Below are 18738 nucleotides of genomic sequence, written 5' to 3'. Positions count from 1 at the left end.
TCATACTAATATAGTCCAATCTATCAAAGAATATGTTAAGACATTGCCCTGCCTTGGCATTCCAACTACTGATTCTTTTAAAATCATTGAAACTGATGCCTCTGACATTGGTTATGATGGCATCCTTAAACAGCGAGTCAGTCCAAGCGCACCTGAACAATTAGTTCGATTCCAATATGTTTTTACAAAAGCACAAAGTAATTATAGTACTATTAAAAAATAAATTTTATCTGTTGTTTTGTGTATTAGTAAGTTTCAAGATGATATTTTAAATCAAAAGTTTTTAGTCAAAGTTGATTGTCAAAGTGCAAAATATGTTTTAGAAAAAGATGTTGAAAATATTGCTTCTAAACAAATTTTTGCCCGGTGGCAAGCTATCTTAAGTATATTTGATTTTGATATAGAATATATCAAAAGAAGTGACAATTCTATTCTAGATTTTCTTACCAGAGAATTCTTGCAGAAATCTGATGGCAGATCGGCAGCCTCCCCTGAGGCCTCAACTAGTCAAACCCTTTGATATTTGGTCCGGTAAAACTCCAGTCACCAGATCCCAGTCACAATCCTCTGCATTAGCAGTAACTAACCGATTCCAACCACTTGCCTCCCCATCAACCTTTAAGTCAGCTTTGGTCAATCCAGCAACAGACCCCTTCCAAGTCCAACTGAAAAGTCCAGCTCGGTCCCAAGTCCAAATATCAACTACTAAAAAACGACCAAGCCCATACTATGAAAAACCTCCTATTGTTCTATTTTGCATCGAACCACATGTTAGTCACATCAAAGATCCTATTGAGTTAGCACGATACTACTTCCCAAGTAACTTTCACTTTGCCCCAAGTCATCCCCAAAAAACTCTTACATTTTTTAGAGACATCTTATACCACACTGAATCCATTACCATTAAATCAATGGTAATGGATTATACAGTGCAGAAGAAATGTTTTCAATTTCCAATATTCCCCGTATCAATTTCCAATCCAGATACCAAAGATGACAGTTAGAAATGTTTTCAAATGCTTCCAGTGTTCATCAATGGACTTGGAAAAAAGAAGAATATCATCAATATAAACAATGGAAAAATGGCTGTAAGGATTAAAAATATCATTGGAATTCACTAGGGGCATTTTTTAATCCCAAAGGCATAACTTTCCACTCATAATGACCAAAAGGAGTGGTGAAGGCAGTCTTATATCTATCCTTTTTACTTAAACGGATTTGCCAAAATCCTGACTTCATATCGAATTTGGAAAAGATGACAGCTTGACTAAGGCGGCTAATAAGGTCTTTCTTATTAGGGATAGGATACCTAATCCATTCTAAAACCTTATTGAGTAGTTTATAGTTTATGACTAAGCGAGGAACTCCTCTTTCTATTTCAGAGTTTTTCTGACCATAGAAAGTTGGGCAGGACCAGGGTGACTTACTTTTTTTTTGATAATCTTCTTATGTAGAAGATCATCAATTTCTTTTTTACAAAATTCCATGACTTCTGGACTCATTTGAATGGGTTTGCTTTAGTAGGAATGTGTCTTCTTCTAAAGCCTTTAATGTAAGGTAACTTGACGGAATGTCTTTTTATATGCCAGAAGGTAGTTGGGAGATCAGAACAGACTTGATTTTTTATCTGCTGTTCAAAATCTTGAATTTTTTGTTGGAGCATTGGATTGGTTAACTGATTATCTATGCGTTTATAATTAAAATTATGTATAACTATATATAATTATATATATAATTACTATAATTATATTTAAATAAATATTAATATACTATTAAGGTATTCTTGTCATTTTATAAATAATATATTTAATTTTTAAATAAATATTAATATACTATTAAGAGCATTCTTGTCACTTTCCAGGAATTTAACAGTTAATGGTATAGTTTATGTTATATCGGGTTTTTTTAATACTGGAAAGGGTTAGTAGATAGTTTGAATGAACAAGAGGGGTTTTTTAGCCCCTGCGTAATATCGCCCCAACAGTTTAGCATTGGAATCGGATAACAAGTGCCTGCGCTCGTTACCAGAGCTTAAACTTCCCATTGCTTAAACTTCCCAGAGAGAGAAACCCCTGAAACCCCAGTAGCTCCTCCCCTTCTCTCTCTCTCAAACGCGCGCACACACTCTCTCTCTAGAAATAGATTTTCAGGTGGTGGTACTCGCCGCTTCAAAAAATCTCGTGCCTCTGGTTTCCAAGGTTTTCTCCTCTCAACCTCAAAAACAACCAATGCACATATACATATACACCTTAGTAACTACTATATCTATATATATGTATGGATAACATTTTCTGAAAATTTGTACAGGAGATTCCAAAAGCGCTACTTCCTGTGGCGAACCGGCCGGTCCTCTCCTAAGTTCTCGAACTTTTGGAACAAAGTAATTTCAAAGATCTCATTGTTGTACGTCTCTCTCTTTCTCTACTGTGCCCTAATTACTTATCGGTTTGGTTTTCACTGGAACCATTTTGTTTTTTGTTTTTGTAATTTGCGAGTGATCGATTGATTTTTTTTTTATTTGTTATTTATTTACAAAAGGAGTCTTTAATGCTATGACTTTTGATTTGTTAAGGAAAATTATGATTCTGTGCAAATTGGGGTTCTTGATTTGCTCAGTGGTGTGCTGTGTAGGTAGTTGAAGGGCAAGACGCAACTCTTCAGGTTGGTGCTTGGATTTCGGGGGCTTATGTTGATCGTCTACATGTTGAGGTAACTATCAACTATATTAGAGAATTGGCTTGTTAAAGCTACTCAAGTGGTGATTGACCTCTATGATTGTAACTTCTGGAATTCTTACTCTTTAGAAGTTAGGAAGAACTGAATCAGAACCATATAAGAAAGGTTTGTTTAAATTAAACCAATCAGAACCATATAAGAAAGGTTTGTTTCGGTCCAGTTTAGTGGATTAAGCTTACTTTGTAATATCTTTAATAAAACTAAATTAGTTTAACTTAAACCTAATTTTGATGACCTAAACAAAAAGTTCCTCTATTTACCTACTTGATGTTGCATTTCTATATCTAGAATATGCTAGTAACATAGCAATAATATATACATTTCAAGAACTGAAAAACTATTTTGTTAATATATTTATGAGAATGAGGATCAAGATTAAAGGACATGTATATATATATATATATATATATATATATAACCTTTATTTAACTTTATATAAGGCACACTGCGTGTGGTGGTGATGTTCGTACATTTTACCCTCCCTTTGTGCACTGGGCTGCCCTCTTTTTTATTTTATATTTTTTATGTAAGCATATGGTTAACTAATTTATCAAGTAATAAAATGAAAGCAAATATATTTATGTTTAAGTTTTTCGGTTCGGTTTTTGTGACATCTAAACCATGAACTGAACCAATCTCAACTGTTCTGCTAATCTTGGAATTGAAATCGAACCGTTGATCCACAGATGACAAAACTAAACCAAACCATACAGTTTGGATTGGACTGACGATTTTAATGGATCCATGTGCACATCTAATTACTAGACAATGCACAAATAGATGATTGAACATCTTCTCACCCCTCTGCATATGCAGGATCAGTTAATTACTGCGTCCTCTTCATTAGGTTGTTAATTGTTGAGATTTTTTGAGAACTAAAATCCGTAGAAAATGATTCTTTTGAAAGGGGCTGTTGTGTGTCATTAAGCTTTTCAAGGGATTCTTGCCAACCCTCAACTCCCGTAGAAAATCTCATCGTATAGGATCCTCACATAACCAAATCTATTTCAAAGAATTGACCCCGCACTCCGCAACAAGAATCGAGAATAGATTGTCGTATACTCAACTCACCTTGTCTCAACTATTTGGGCTTTTTTGCCATTCCGCTCTGTCTAAGTTTAGGCTTAAGTTAATCCGAACACTACTGTGTTTTTTCCATACCATCTCATGGTGCTGTTGGTATTCCCTTTTACCTTGCGCTACCTTCAAATGTTGATGTTGTCACTCTTTGTTACAAGTGCATCTTTTAATCTTTGTTTGACGTGGACAAATCTCTTAGATGTCTTCTCTGGTTTTATAATCAAAGGGTTGCTAGATCTACCTTCTCAAACTCCATCTCTTAGTTATATGAAAAAAATTATTGAATTAATGGTCTTTGGGTTCAGGGGGAAGCATTTCTGTGCAAGTAGTAGGGAAATACATGTGTGAAGGGCAAGAATGATAATCAATGGTGAAATCTAGACTGATTATTTTCTATAGTCCATGTGTCATGCTGTATCAATAGCACCTCCAATATCAAATTTAGATTGTCGTAGTATGCTATTAAGTGATGGGTGCGCTGTAATGAGAGTCCCCTTATTCTCATTGAACAATAAAGCTCTTTCACTCAACTTATTTGAAGTGTTAGATCGTCCAGCACCCATTAGTAGAGTCATTGCTGTTAACTCTTGAAAAAATCAATATCTTGTCTCTCTACTTCCAACGAACGGGGAAATGGTCACTTCAATATCAATGCACATGTGTATTGGTTGAAGCAAGGACCTGATCCCGGATGGTAGAGAAAGAATCCAAGAGAGCTTTTAACGGTACCAAATCAATTTGAAATTCTAATCTGTAATGACTGTATTGGTTGGAAGCCAGGACCCTGATCCTGATGGTAGAGAAAGAACCCAAGAGAGCCAGTAACGTTAATGAATCAAATGGAGTTCTAATATATAGTGGCTGATAGCTTTCACTAAATAATGGGGAGGGGTGTTTTTTTTTTCCCACCATCATCTGATGGAATAATATTTTTTTTGATAAATAAAAGAATATTATTAAAAGACGCCCAAGAGGGGAGTGAAACCCAAGGAAATACAAAAGAGCACAAAGGACTCAAGCCTTCATAGAGGCTAAAAAATCAACAATTTCCCCCAACGATCTATGATCTCTCCCTGAAACCCAACAAAAAAGAGTTGAAATAATCGAGAATTTAAGCACCGAAATCGACATCGCCTTTCCTTCAAAGTATCTCCTATTCCTTTCAAGCCAAATACACCACCACACACAAAGCGGCGTAACTCTCCACGAATCCTGACTGAGAGCCCCCGCATGGCAACCTCTCCACATCTCAATCAACTCTCTAGTAGATCCTGGCATAACCCAATAAAACCCAAATAAGCCAAGCATCAAATCCCAACACTCTCTAGCCAAAGAGCAATGAATAAGAAGGTGATCCACAGATTCCTCATCACGAAGACACATATAACAACGATTGACCACCACCTGGCTTCTCCTTCTCAAATTATCCTGGGTTAAGATCCTACCCAGAACCGAAGTCCACACAAAGAAAGCCACTTTGAGAGGAGCCTTAGAACGCCAAACAGACTTCCAAGGAAAACGAACTCCAGGATCAAAAGAGAGGCACTTGAAGAAAGACCTCACCTTAAAATGCCCCTTGGAGTTTGCGACCCAATACCAACAATCCAAATCCTCCACCACAATCCTTTGGCGATATAACAACTCCAAGAGACGAATTGGCTCATCAATCTCCCAATCCTGAAAGGCACGCCTGAATCGAACATCCCAAACCAGTCTCCCATTATCAAGATGATAACAGTTAACCACCAAGGCCTGCCTATCCGAAGCAATCCTGTAAAGCTGAGGAAAGGCAAGAGCAAGAGGAGCATCACCACACCACACATCCTCCCAAAAACAAATCCTCCTCCCATCTCTAAGACGAAACCGAATGTGCTTGGAAAAATCATCCCAACCCTTCCGAATAAATTTCCAAACTCCCACCCTCCGAGGATTTCTAACTTCCAAAGAGCTCCACCCTCCTCTCATCTCTCCAAAACGACAAGCCACAACCCTCCTCCAAAGCCAATGTCTCTCCACACCAAACCTCCACAACCATTTTCCAAGAAGGGCCTTATTAAAGGGCACCAATCTACGAAGACCCAGCCCACCATTCTGAATAGGCCTGCATACCTGATCCCATCTCACCAAATGGAACTTAAACTCTTCACCTCTGCTCCCCCATAGAAAATTACGCTGCAACCTCTCAATCCTCTCCGCAACTGAAGATGGAATCTGAAAGAGAGAGATAAAATAAGTGGGAAGGCTAGAGAGGGTACTCTTAATCAGAGTGACCCTGCCGCCCTTGGAAAGATACTGCTTCTTCCAACCTGCCAACCTTCTCTCAAATCTATCCACAACTGGATCCCAAATCCCCACACACCTCGAAGGAGCTCCCAGAGGCAAACCTAAGTAAGAAATGGGAAAAGCAGCAGTTCGACATCCAAGGATGTCAGCAAAAGTCTCAATCTCAGGAACCTCCCCAGCAGGCACCAAAACGCTCTTGCCCACATTCACCTTAAGGCTAGAGACGACTTGGAACCAAATCAAGACACATCTCAGATATCTAATCTGGGACACATTCGCATCACAAAGAATCAGAGTGTCATCAGCAAACATCAGATGAGAGATCTCCAACTGGGAAACAGCATCCCTGCCTACCCGAAAGCCTCTCACAAAACCCAAATCAGTAGCCCTTCGCATCAATCTACTAAGGGCCTCCATCACAAGCAAGAACAAGAAGGGGGAGAGAGGATCCCCCTGTCTCAAGCCCCTTGAGCTAGAGAAAAAACCGGTAGGAGCACCATTAACAAGGACCGAAATGCGAGCACTGGAAATACAAAACTGAATCCATCTCCTCCACCTATCACCGAACCCCATCCTCTCCATCAAGTACAGAAGAAAGCTCTAACTCACATGGTCATACGCTTTCTCAATGTCCAACTTACAAAGAACACCCGGGACCCCACTACACAATCTGTAGTCCACACACTCACTAGCAATAAGGACTGAATCCAAAATCTGACGGCCTCCTACAAAAGCATTTTGAGATTCCGAAATGATACCATCCAAAACTTTCCTCAATCTAGAAGAGAGCACTTTGGCAATCAACTTGTAGATACAACCCACCAAACTAATAGGGCGAAAATCCCTCACATCCAATGCCCCCCCCTTTTTCGGAATGAGAGCGATGAACGTGGCATTCAAGCTTTTCTAAAAAAATCCCCGAGAATGGTAAGCATGGAAAGTGCCCATCACCTCTCCTTTAACCACCCCTTAGCAATCAAGAAGAAACCTCATGGTGAAACCATCTGGACCTGGGGCCTTATCCCCATTGCAGCTCTTCAAAGCAATCAGCACTTCCTCCTCAGAAAAAGGCACCTCCAAACCCAAGCACTCCTCCTCAGAAATAGAGGCAAACTGCAACCCTTCAAGCAAAGGTCTCCACTCAACAGTCTCAAAGAACAACTTCTCAAAGAACTCTGAAATTCCTTTGCAGATGTCCTCCTCCTTACAAAGAGTAACCCCCTCAACCCGAATCCTCCCTATGTGATTTCCTCTTTTATGAGCATTGGCCAATCTGTGGAAAAATTTCGTGTTTCTATCCCCCTCCTTGAGCCATAAGGCTCGAGATTTTTGCCTCCATGAGATCTCCTCTATGATAGCAATCTCAGAAAACTCGGCCTTGCAGTCTGCCCTCCTAAGCTTCAAAGCTTCCACCAAATCCCCTTGACCCTCTATACAGTCAATAGCCGCAATCTCCGTAAGAACCCGATTTTTTCTCCATTCCAGATTCCTAAAGACCTCTTTATTCCAAGTCTTAAGATTCTCCTTTAAAAGACGTAATTTGCCTGCTAGCAGATGACTAGGGGTACCCACCACACCATACCCCTCCCACTAAAGACGAACCCGCTCAAGAAAGCCCTCAGCCCGCAACCACATATTCTCAAATCTGAAAGGAGATTGTCTACTGCACAACCCGCCACAATCCAACAACAACGGAACATGGTCAGAGATAGGATGAGGCAACGATGCTTAAATAACTTCCGAGAACCTCTCCTCCCACTCCCCCGACACAAGGAATCTGTCAATCCGGGAAAGGGTAGGAGGGGTACGGTCACTGGACCAAGTAAACGGCCCTCCAACCAAAGGCAAATCAACCAACCCGAATTCATCAATAAACTCCGAGAAAGCCACCATATCAGACGTCCACCTACCACCCGTTGACCTCTCAAAAGGAGAGCGAACCACATTGAAGTCCCCACCAATACACCAAGGCAAACACCATCGACTTCTAATCTCCCCCAACTCCTCCCAAAGCAAGTGGTGCACACCATCCTCCGAAGGACCATAAACACCTGAAAAGACCCAATTAAAACCATCCTCAACCAAAGCAAGAACACAAGAAATAGAGAAGCGCCCCACCTGAGCCTCTACTTTAGACACCTCTCTGTAATCCCATATGATCAAGATGCCCCCCGAGGAACTAATAGCTTCCAAAGCAATCCACTCCACAAATCTCCCAGCCCAAAAACTCCTCACAATCCTATCAGACATCGAAGAAAGTTTGGTCTCTTGGAGACATACCACATGACCCCGACCTTTACGAATAACCGACTTCACCACTTTCCTCCTAACCGGATCATTGAGACCCCGGACATTCCATAAAAGAATTTGTAACTTCATAGGGAAACACTTTAGAAAGCAAACCCTCCCTTCCTTCCACCACCTCTCCCTCCTGATCTGGACCCCCTATTTCTCCTTTCATACGTGATAAAGTCATTGGGGCTTTGCATCACTGTCTCCCCTCTCTCCTCCTGCAACCTTATCTTACCACCTGCTTTTACCTGAAAATGAGAATTGAGGACATCATTAAACAAACACAGTGCCTCATCCACTCTACCCTCAAAAGAAACCCCCAACAAAGGACCCACTTCCAATCCCTTCTCCCTTACCCACTCCTTCTCAAGATCATTCACTCCGACAACATTCGAGTTGCTAACCCAATTACCCCCAAGAAGAACAACAGCCAAAGGAACAGCCAAATTCATTGCTTGTTCCAAGTCTTCCCATGGAATCATGCCCGAGTCACCATCCAAAGAAGAACCTGCAGCTCCCTCCCAATCATCAAGAACAGAAGAGGAATGCGAGCAAAACTGTGAAACAGGCTCCTCCTCTGTCAAAACTCCTCCTGAATCACCAAGAAAGCCTTTCGACGCCAAATGGTCCCATATCTCCTTCAACAGAAAGACAGCCGTATCATCATCAAGCTTCACCTTCACATCCCGACCAACACAAACTGTAACTCCCTCGCACGAACCTTCACCTCACCGAGAGAAACCAAGTCTAAACCCAGAATCACCATCCTGTCTGTCCACAAGAACGGAGTCCCTCTCACCCTCCGATTCTTTAGAGAACGAAGCAGAAGCTGTCCCACCCTTCACCCGTTCCAAAGACATTGTCGACTCCCCCAAAAAAAGGAGAAGAAGAAGAAGAGAAACACGGTTTAGTAGGAGAAGAACAAGAAGGAGCTGAAAACATACCCGATTCAAAACCGGATTGTGAAGATACCACCCATTTTTGCTTATCCTTTCGTGACCATTTCTTACGAAAAGCGGGAAGGATCACCTTTTTCTTCGGCAACCGACGTCTTAGGACCGGAACCTTCACTCGCCGATCAACATTCGTTCTCGTTTTCATCGACCCAGCAACACAAGGAGCTCTATCATCTCGCAAGGAGGGCAAGGGCTCAAACCTGTTAGACACCGGCCCAGATCCACAACTCGGCCCACCTTTTAATCCCGCAGACCCGTCAACATTAACTTCTTTAGAAGACTGGACGCTCAGCCCACCAACCACAGCACAAGGAACTTGCACATCACATTCAGATCCCAAAGAAACAGAACTAGGTCTCTTAGAAACTGAAATAGGCCTTTCAGGCCCAACAAGCGGCCCAACAGACTTAGGCCCACCATTGCAAGAGATAGTAGCCTCGACACCAAGCCTTCCAACAGGCCCAACTGAATGGGAAGCCAAATTTGAAGTGAAATTTGAATTGACCGTGGGGACAGCTGGTCTCCATTGGGAACGGACAAATCCTAAGCGCCAACCACGTGGACGCTCTGAAAACCTCTCTCTCCCACGCGCCTGATGTGCGGGGAAACCACCTCTTCATCTTGATTGATCCCGTTGCTACACAAAAGTCCGACGACCAAATCCGGCGAAACCTCCGCCCCACTGCATCATTCGAAGCCCACCATTCCGACGGCGATTCTGCAAAAAAGGAAGCCCTTCCTTCCGCTTCTGATTGAAGATCCGTTTAAAGCACTCCGAATTACGAATCCAAAGTGTGTCCCTCCATTCTTTCCATACCTGGAATTCTGCCATTTCTTTTTTCCCCATGGATTCCCACCGCAGCCATTCTTTCTCCTTAAGCAAGTGCAAACCATCACCCCCTTCCAAGCTATCTGTCGTTGGAACAAGCTCAGGAGGCTTCTCCTCCCAAATAAACACCTTATAGCAAAACTGATCATTGTGAATGAACACAAACGGAGGGCAAACCCGACCATCAGCGACTGTAATACGGATTCTTTCAGCGTCCAAAGCTTCATCAGCTTCCACCCAAATAAACCCACCACAAAGATCACCAACTGTCACGAACAAAGCATGACACCAGAGATGGAGAGGAAGACCGTACAGCGTCACCTTCTTCAGCCCCTTCTCTTTCAACACTTCCGAGCACCCAACCCTAAAGCTCCAAGCCTCCAAACAAAGAGATGCCGTACACCAGTCACGGCGACCCCCTTTAAGAACACGAGAGGCTTCCGTCGATGAGGGAAACCGGAAAAGCAACAAAGAATCCGGTAGAGTTGAGACCGTCACTCCTGCGGAGATCTTCCAAGTACGCTCGGCCCAAGCTGCAATCTGAGCCCCGTCACCTACTTCTTTGTCAAATTTCCCAACCAGACACGATCGAAGATCTTCTCTTCTTTTTCGTACCGAATCATCATCCAGGAAAATCGATGGGCCTCTATACGGATTTGCAGATCTAGCAGATCTATAAGAATAATATTATTCTTATAAAGTGCTTAACTTATGCTGCAAGTGACGTTTATTAAAGAAAAATGTGGTGGATTATAATATAAACATAGTAATTGTCCTAGATAGCTAGATGTTAGATGTCTCAATATCAGGGGAGTATTGGCAAGCAACTTCTGTGTTGTCTTTATGGAAAATGTAGAATTTGGAATTTGTTTTGTTTAACAGAACTCTCATTCCTCTTCGTGAGGAGCACAAGAAGCTCAATTTTTTTTATTTTTATTTTTTATTATTATTTTTTTATGCAGATTCATAAGTTACCCAAAATTAATCTCCGTCTCTCTCTCTCTCTCTCTCACACACACACACTGTGCAACCCTTTCTTAGAGCTGGCAGCATGTGCCTCATTCATATTATGTTGTGCAATTATTCATTGTTAATAATTGAGGACGCTTCATCACTATGAAACTCCCAAGTTCTTCTAAGAAAGAGTTTAAGTTCAGTTTTATATGTTTGCAGGTAGCTGCTGTCCCTGAGGATGTTGGAACTGCTGGTGCTCTTCGGGCCATTGCAGGTCATCTGACTGCAAACGATATCTTGGTTGGAGTTCTCATCTTCTACAGTGTTTGAGTTCAAGAAAAAAAAAGGTTATTCTTTTTTTTTTGATAAGTAATAATAGATTAAAAAGGCGTTCAAAAGGGGAACGCGTCCCTAAAACAATAATCGGGGACTAAGGCCCCAAAGAATCCAGAAAAGAAATTAAAGCATCAGAAGAAGAGCAAGAACTCCTCTTCACATAACTAAAGAGAGAGCGCATAATAACAAGTTTTAGTGTTGCTGTAGACAACTCTTTTCCTTCAAACATTCTATTATTTATCTCCTTCCAAATGCTCCACCATACGCAATGTGGGACATTTCTCCAGAAATTGCGCACACCTCTGCTCACGCGACATCCTCTCCAGGCATAAATCAAATCCTTAGTAGAACGTGGCATTACCCAACACATGCCAAACAATCCAAGAATAAGATTCCAACAATCGTATGCCACTGGGCAATGCATTAGAAGATGATTAACATATTCTCCATCTTGCTTACAAAGGCAGCACCAATTAACAATACAATTTCCTCTCTTCCTCAAATTATCAATCGTCAGAATCTGACCCCACAAAGCTGTCCACACAAAGAATGCCACCCTACTAGGTGCCGAAGAGCGCCATATAGTTTTCCAAGGGAAGACAAAGCTAACAAAATTAGACAGACATAAGAACAAAGATCTTACTTCAAAACGACCGTGAGAAGAGGGAATCCATATCAAATTATCATGCCCCCTACCAATTCCTTCTTGCTGATACAATTGGTCCAGAAAAAAACTCACCTTGTTCAACTCCTAGTCCTGAAATGACCGCCTAAAGTGCACATTCCACGTAATTCCACTATTATCAAGCCGATAACAGTCAACCACGTAAGCATGTTTGTCAACTGCAATACTGTATAATCTGGGAAATGTGCGAGTTAATAGCTGATCCCCACACCAAAGATCTTCCCAGAAACGGACGCATCTACCATCGCGAACTTTGAATCTAATATGAGAAGAAAAAGCATCCCAACCCTTCTGAATGAATTTCTAAGCCCCAACTCCTCCCGTAATATAAACCGGGCGTGTAGTCCAACTGCCAACGTCTTCCCCATACCGACACGATACTAGCCTTCGCCAAGGACGTTGCCTTTCCTTTCTGAACTTCCACAACCATTTGCCCAACAGAGCTTGATTAAAAGGAATCAATCGTCTAATACCAAGACCACCCAACTTCATAGGCTTGCAAACTCGCTCCCATCTGACAAGGTGATACTTGAACTCTTCTCCCCTTCCGCCCCAAAGAAAATCCCTTTGAATTTTTTCAATCCTTTCAGCAACGGAGCAAGGAATTTGGAACATAGAAAGAAAATATATGGGAAGACTAGATAAAGTGCTCTTAATAAGAGATATTTTGCCCCCCTTTAACAAATATTGCTTTTTCCATTCTGCCAACCTCTTTACATACCCGTCGAGAACAGAGTCCCAACTCCCCACTAACCTTGAGGAGACCCCTAAAGGCAAACCCAAATAAGGAATAGGAAAGGAACTAACCTTGCAACCAAGTACTGCAACCAAATAAGAGATATCCTGAACATTCCCAATCCAGACAAGCTCACTCTTAGCCACGTTAACCTTTAGCCCGAAAACCGCCTGAAAACATGCTAGAATGCACCTCAATATCTAAGTTGAGACACATTTGCATCACAAAAAACCAAAGTGTCATCTGCAAATAGCAAATGAGAAATCTCCACCTGATGGTCAATATCTCTTCCCACTCTGAATCCCTTAATGAGCCCAAGATTCTCTGCCCTACGCATAAGTTTGCTAAGGCCCTCCATGACAATAAGAAAGAGGAAAGATGACAATGGATTACCTTGTCTTATTCCCCGAGAACACCCAAAAAAAACTAGCAGGAGAACCATTCACAAGAATTGAAAACTTACAGACGAAAGACATGTCTCAATCTATTTCCTCCACTTGCTTCCTAACCCCATTCTTTGTAGCAAATAGAGGAGAAAATTCCAATTAACATGATCATAAGCTTTCTCAATATCAAGTTTGCATAGAACTCCGGGAACACCACTGCGCAATCTTGAATCCACACATTCGCCTGCAATAAGAACTGAATCAAGAATTTGCCTACCTCCAACAAACGCATTCTGGGAGTCTGAGCTAATCCCATCCATAACTTCTTTCATCCTTTGAGCAAGCACCTTAACAATAAGTTTGTAAATACAACCCACCAAACTGATAGGACAAAAATCCTTAATGTTAGAAGCGCTTCCTTTCTTTGGGATGAGGGTAATAAATGATGCATTTAGCGACTTCTCAAAGACACCAGAAGTATGAAACTCCTGAAAGGTACCCATCACCTCACCTTTCACAACCGTCCAGCTTTCCATCAAAAAACGCAAAGTAAACCCATCAGGCCCCGGCGCTTTATCCCCATTACAACTTGACAAGGCTTTTAGAACTTCTTCTTCAGTGAAAGGAAGCTCTAACCCATCTCTCCCCAACTCAAAGATATCCTCAAAAGGGAGTCCATCAAGTTTGGGTCTCCAACCTAAAGGTTCTGTGTAAAGCTTCTGATAAAGAGAAACTATCTTATTACGCACTTTTTCCTCCCTCCACAGCTCCCTTCCACCCCGAATGCGTCCAATGTGATTACTCCTTCTATGAGCATTAGCTAATCTGTGAAAAAATTGTGTTACGATCCCTCTCTTTCAACCAAAGAGCCCGAGATTTTTGACTCCACGAAATCTCTTTTATACTAGCAATCTCAGCAAGAGCTGCCTGACAGGAAGTTCTCCTAGTGTAAAGAGACTCCATAACTCCACCCGCCTCTTCAAGACGATCAATCTCAGAAATTTCAGCAAGGGCTCTGTTCTTTCTCCATTCGAGATTCCCCAAAACATCCTTATTCCACTGCTTCAGATTGAATTTGAGAGCTCTTAACTTCTGTGTTAATATGAAGCTGGGTGCTCCAATAACCAACGCTCCGTCCCACCAAGATTGAACTTTCCCTTGGAAATCTTCCGATCTCAACCACATATTCTCAAATTGAAACGGGGTTCTACGAGAACACAAACCTCCACAACCCAAGACCAGAGGAACATGGTCTGAAACAACCCTTGCTAAGACCGCCTGAACAACATCCGGGAAATTTTCTTCTCACTTCCCAGAGATCAGAAATCTGTCTAGTCTTGAGAGAGTAACTGGATCCCTGCCACTAGACCAAGTAAAGGTTGCGCCTTCCATTGGTAGATCAATGAGAAGATGCTCATCAATGAAGTCAGAAAACTGACATCTAAAGACCTCCTTCCCTCAATAGACCTCTCTGACGGGGACCTAACAGAATTGAAGTCCCCACCCAGACACCAAGGGAGAGGCCACATTCCTTGAACATGGCTTAGCTCCTCCCAAAAAATAGGTCTATCATTATCAACAAGCGGTCCATAGACCCTAGAAAAGACCCATCTGAAATCATTCTCTTCCATTTTAAACTCACAGGAAACAGAAAATCTCCCCATCCACACATCCATTCTAGACGACCATTTGCTATCCCACATAATTAAAATTCCACCCGAAGAACCTATAGCATCCAAAGCCTCCCATTCCACAAATCTTCCTCCCCACAAACTTTTTACCACCCCGTCAGAAATGGATGCCAACTTGGTTTCTTGCAAACAAACCAACCTGAAGTTGAGGTTGGATTGAATACGGAAGGAAGGACTGCTTTCTATTCTGATTCAGGGAATGATGATCCAGGGGAATGCGCAGTTAAGGATTCATCTGAGGGGGTTACGGTTTGTGTGGGGAGGGATCTTCATTTTCAGTTATCTAATGCTGAGGCTTTGGCTCTGTTTAAAGAACTCCGTTTGCATGTAGCCTTAAAAGGCCTTCGCTTGCCTTCTGAAGGGGATGCGGAGAATGAATCGGTTAGTCTTTTGCGTGTAGCTTTGGAAGGTCTTACTGTTTGCCAACTACAGGGACAGAGGAAAATGCACCTGTTAGATATTTGGCTAATGGAGTAGAAGACTATGTCACAGGTTCGGTGTTTGATAATGGGGGAGATGTTGAAGACGATGATGACCTCAGTTCTATCCAACAGGTTTACTCTAATGAGCTAGCCCCTTGGTTGGAGGATGAATGTGCAAATGTGGAACCCCTGGCTGTTTTGCAACCTGATTCTTCTGCAGATATGGGAAAGGACTGGGTGATTGATAATATAGGAGCCACTAGCGAGCTGTTGGGTGTCTAATCAGAGGGTAATAATGATAAGACTTTATCTATCCTTCATGATATAGTGGAAGGAAGAGAGATTGCTGTGACCGCTGAGGTAAATGCTAGGCCTCTATTGTATTGGAAGGGGGCACAGGAGATCAAGAATCTGATTTCTGAAGTTAATTATGAAGGGAAGAAAGGGGTGGTGAAGGAAAGGGGGAGGACCAGAAGTAGGAGTTTAAAGAAGGGGGGAGGGGAGTTACTCTTATCTGGTTGTTAATGAAGCTACGAATTATTACTTGGAATGTTCGTGGTCTTAATGACCCGAATAAGAGGAGGGTGGTGAAGGGTTATTCTACTACAACTATTAGTTCTTTATGCTTATGCAGGTTGTGAGTGGTGATCTTGTTTGTGATGTTCCTCCTGGGGCAGTGGTGGCCACCCATAGACGACATGATGCAGTGGTTACTTCAGTGCTCTACTCTGCTCCTGTCACTGGACCATCAGATACGGGTTCCTCTGGAGGAAAGGACAAAGCCAAGAAACCAGGACGATACAATATTATAGGGCTGGACGCCATGAGACAGTTTCTACTGTATATTGGAGGTTCTCTAATTTCTAAAATTAGACATGTAATCTGAAATGTTCCGTTACTTTGCATCATGTGTTACTCTTGATAGGAGCTGAAGTCGAGAAAGATGTTAGAGTTCAAAAGAGCATTCTCCGGGCAGTAGGCCAGGTAAATGGATTTCTTTGTGTCACTCTGTTATTTTACTTCTGAAAAAGTCCTCTTGGAGTGACAACTGATGCAACAACAGTTGAAAATTTTCTGTCTGTTGGTTTTTTCCCCTTGTCATTACTTGTATTTTTTCCCCTACTTTGGGATGTATTGTTTGCCATTGGGAGGGGTAACTGAGAGCATTTAATTGCATTTGCTTATTGAACTCTTTTCCCATCCCCTAGTTTGTATGCCTCATTAGTTGTGAATGCTTTTGTGAAAAGTTATTTTCTACCTTTCTCTTCCTGGCATCTGCCTGCCGATGAAATATATTAACCATCAATTTGAGAATTTTCAACCATTCATACCTTTTCCTACTTCCTCTCCTTTTCCTCCGACTTTTGAGTTATCTTGTTTTCTCTGTTTCTTTTCCTTTAAAAAAAGATGAGCATCCAATTGGAAAATCCCCCAAAATATTACAAATTTTCCCTTGGTTCTCAGGCTCTCTTTTTCATCCTTGTGTAGATGGAAATTCGTGCCCATCTGATGGACGCTCATTTATATGCATTCAAGAGGTTTGAAGTTTCGTTCTTTGCTTCCATGTATTTTTTACCTTCAGTCATCTCAAATTGTTTTTGCTTTGTCTATTTCTCACTACTGTTTGAATCTCTTGCAGATCTGCTCTACGAGAAGTTCTTGATCAAAAGGGGAGTTACCAAAGCTTAAGGCAAGATGTACTGCCTTATCTTGTCAGGAGCCAGCTGGTTAGTTTGACGTGACACCTGCATGATCTCTCTCTCTCTCTCTCTATATATATATATATATATATTTATTTATTTTATTTGACATGACACCTGCATGATCTCTCTCAAAAGGGGAGTTACCAAAGCTTAGGTTGGAGCATAGTTGTCAAAAGCGCCGAAGGCGCACGCCCGAGGCGCAAGGCGCCTACAGGCGCAAGTCCTGCGCCTTTGTATGCATAAGGCGATGCCCTTTGAGCAGGCGTGCGCCTTTACATAAGAGGCGAGAGGCCCCGGGCGTAAAAAAGGCCCGCCTCCTTTAATTTGTTAGTATTTTGTTATTATTTGCTGTTTGTTTATTATTTATTATTTGTTTATTATACTTTTTAGACAACTTTACTAAAATAAAAGAATAAATAAACGCAAAAGGAAAGTGCAAAAGTGAAGTGAGTCGGTTAGGGCTGAGAAACTTTGAAGCAAAGAGAAAGACAGAGGCTTGCGATTTGAAGGCTTGAAGCAAAGACACGATCTGAATCTGCCGACTCTCTCACGAATCACAATCCGAATCCAGGTAAGTTACTTTTCTCTCCTTCTTCTCTCTTCTTTTCTCTCTCTTCGGCATATTCTACTCTCTTCTTCTGCAGATTCTTCTCTCTTTTTTTCTCTCTTCTTCTTCTTCTTCTTCTTCTCTCTTTTTTTCTCTCTTCTTCGGCAGATTCTTCTTCTTCTGCAGATTCTTCTTCTTCTTCTCTCTTTTTTTCTCTTCTCTTTTTTTTCTTCTCTCTTTTTTTCTCTCTTCTTCGGCAGATTATTCTCTCTTCTTTAGCAGATTCTTCTTCTTTTTCTTCTTTATAGCAAACTTTCTCTGTGCACAGTTTTTTTTTTTAATATTTTTTTTTTAATGAAATATGTGTCTTCGTTTCTTTTCTCTTTTGAACTGAACTGTAAGTTTGGAACTAGACTGCAGCTCTGTGTCTTCTTTTCCCTCTTTTTTTTTTTTTTTTTTTTTTTTTTTAATGAATTGAACTGGAAGTTTGGAACTGGACTGCAACTCTCTGTCTTCTTTTCTTTTTTTATGAACTGAACTGGAAGTTTGGAACTGGACTGCAGCTCTGTATTTTTTTTTAATTGAAATGTTAATATTGCTTTGAAATTGAAATCTGGTTTTGCTAATTGACATGAAATCTGGTTTTGTTAATTGAAATCTGGTTTATTTTGTTACAACACCAATAATTGACATGAATTTATTTTGTTATCTTGAATTTGAATGTAGTTTGTACTTTAAAAGATGCCTAGTATTTTATTGTCTATGTTTGTTTTAGTTTTATCTCATAATTCTCATTAGTTGACTTTTGCATCTTTATATTATTATGTTTAATTATTTACTGTTGAACTCAAATACTTGATTTAGTTGGCTTTGGCATCTTTATGTTGAATATTCAACTTAAGTAATTGATTTAGTTGACTTTTGAATCTTTATATATAGGTTTTTTTTTTTTTTTTTTTTTTTTTTTTTTTTTTTTTTTTTTTTAACGTGCGCCTTGCTTCAGTCGGGCGTGCGCCTCGCCTTGCGCCTTGCGCCTCAGGCTCCAGGAGGCCTTTGCGTTTTTGTGCGCCTTGAGCCTTTAACAACTATGGTTTGGAGCAGG

General features: G+C 41.2%; 1 long non-coding RNA gene across 3 annotated transcripts in view; it reads left to right on the top strand.

Annotated features, from left to right (window-relative positions):
* The first annotated feature begins 1943 nt into the window (after positions 1-1943).
* The window catches only part of LOC132306127 (uncharacterized), a 39449-nt gene continuing 22654 nt past the window's right edge, over positions 1944-18738 (top strand). For 2 of the 3 annotated variants that reach the window (XR_009481828.1, XR_009481829.1), the window contains exons 1-5: positions 1944-2198; positions 2308-2403; positions 2632-2709; positions 11350-11477; positions 17026-17113. This is a non-coding gene — a long non-coding RNA (uncharacterized LOC132306127). Of the gene's footprint in view, positions 2199-2307; positions 2404-2631; positions 2710-11349; positions 11478-16874; positions 16925-17025; positions 17114-18738 lie in introns of all 3 variants that reach the window. The other variant, XR_009481827.1, reaches the window with a different exon arrangement.

This window comes from Cornus florida, unplaced genomic scaffold (genome assembly GCF_030987335.1).
Source record: "Cornus florida cultivar Cherokee Brave unplaced genomic scaffold, ASM3098733v1 CherokeeBrave_3.0.0_Hap2_Chr05, whole genome shotgun sequence".
Classification (NCBI taxonomy): Eukaryota; Viridiplantae; Streptophyta; class Magnoliopsida; order Cornales; family Cornaceae; genus Cornus; species Cornus florida.
Note: the sequence above shows the minus strand (reverse complement) of the source record. Positions and strands in the feature narration are given on the sequence as shown.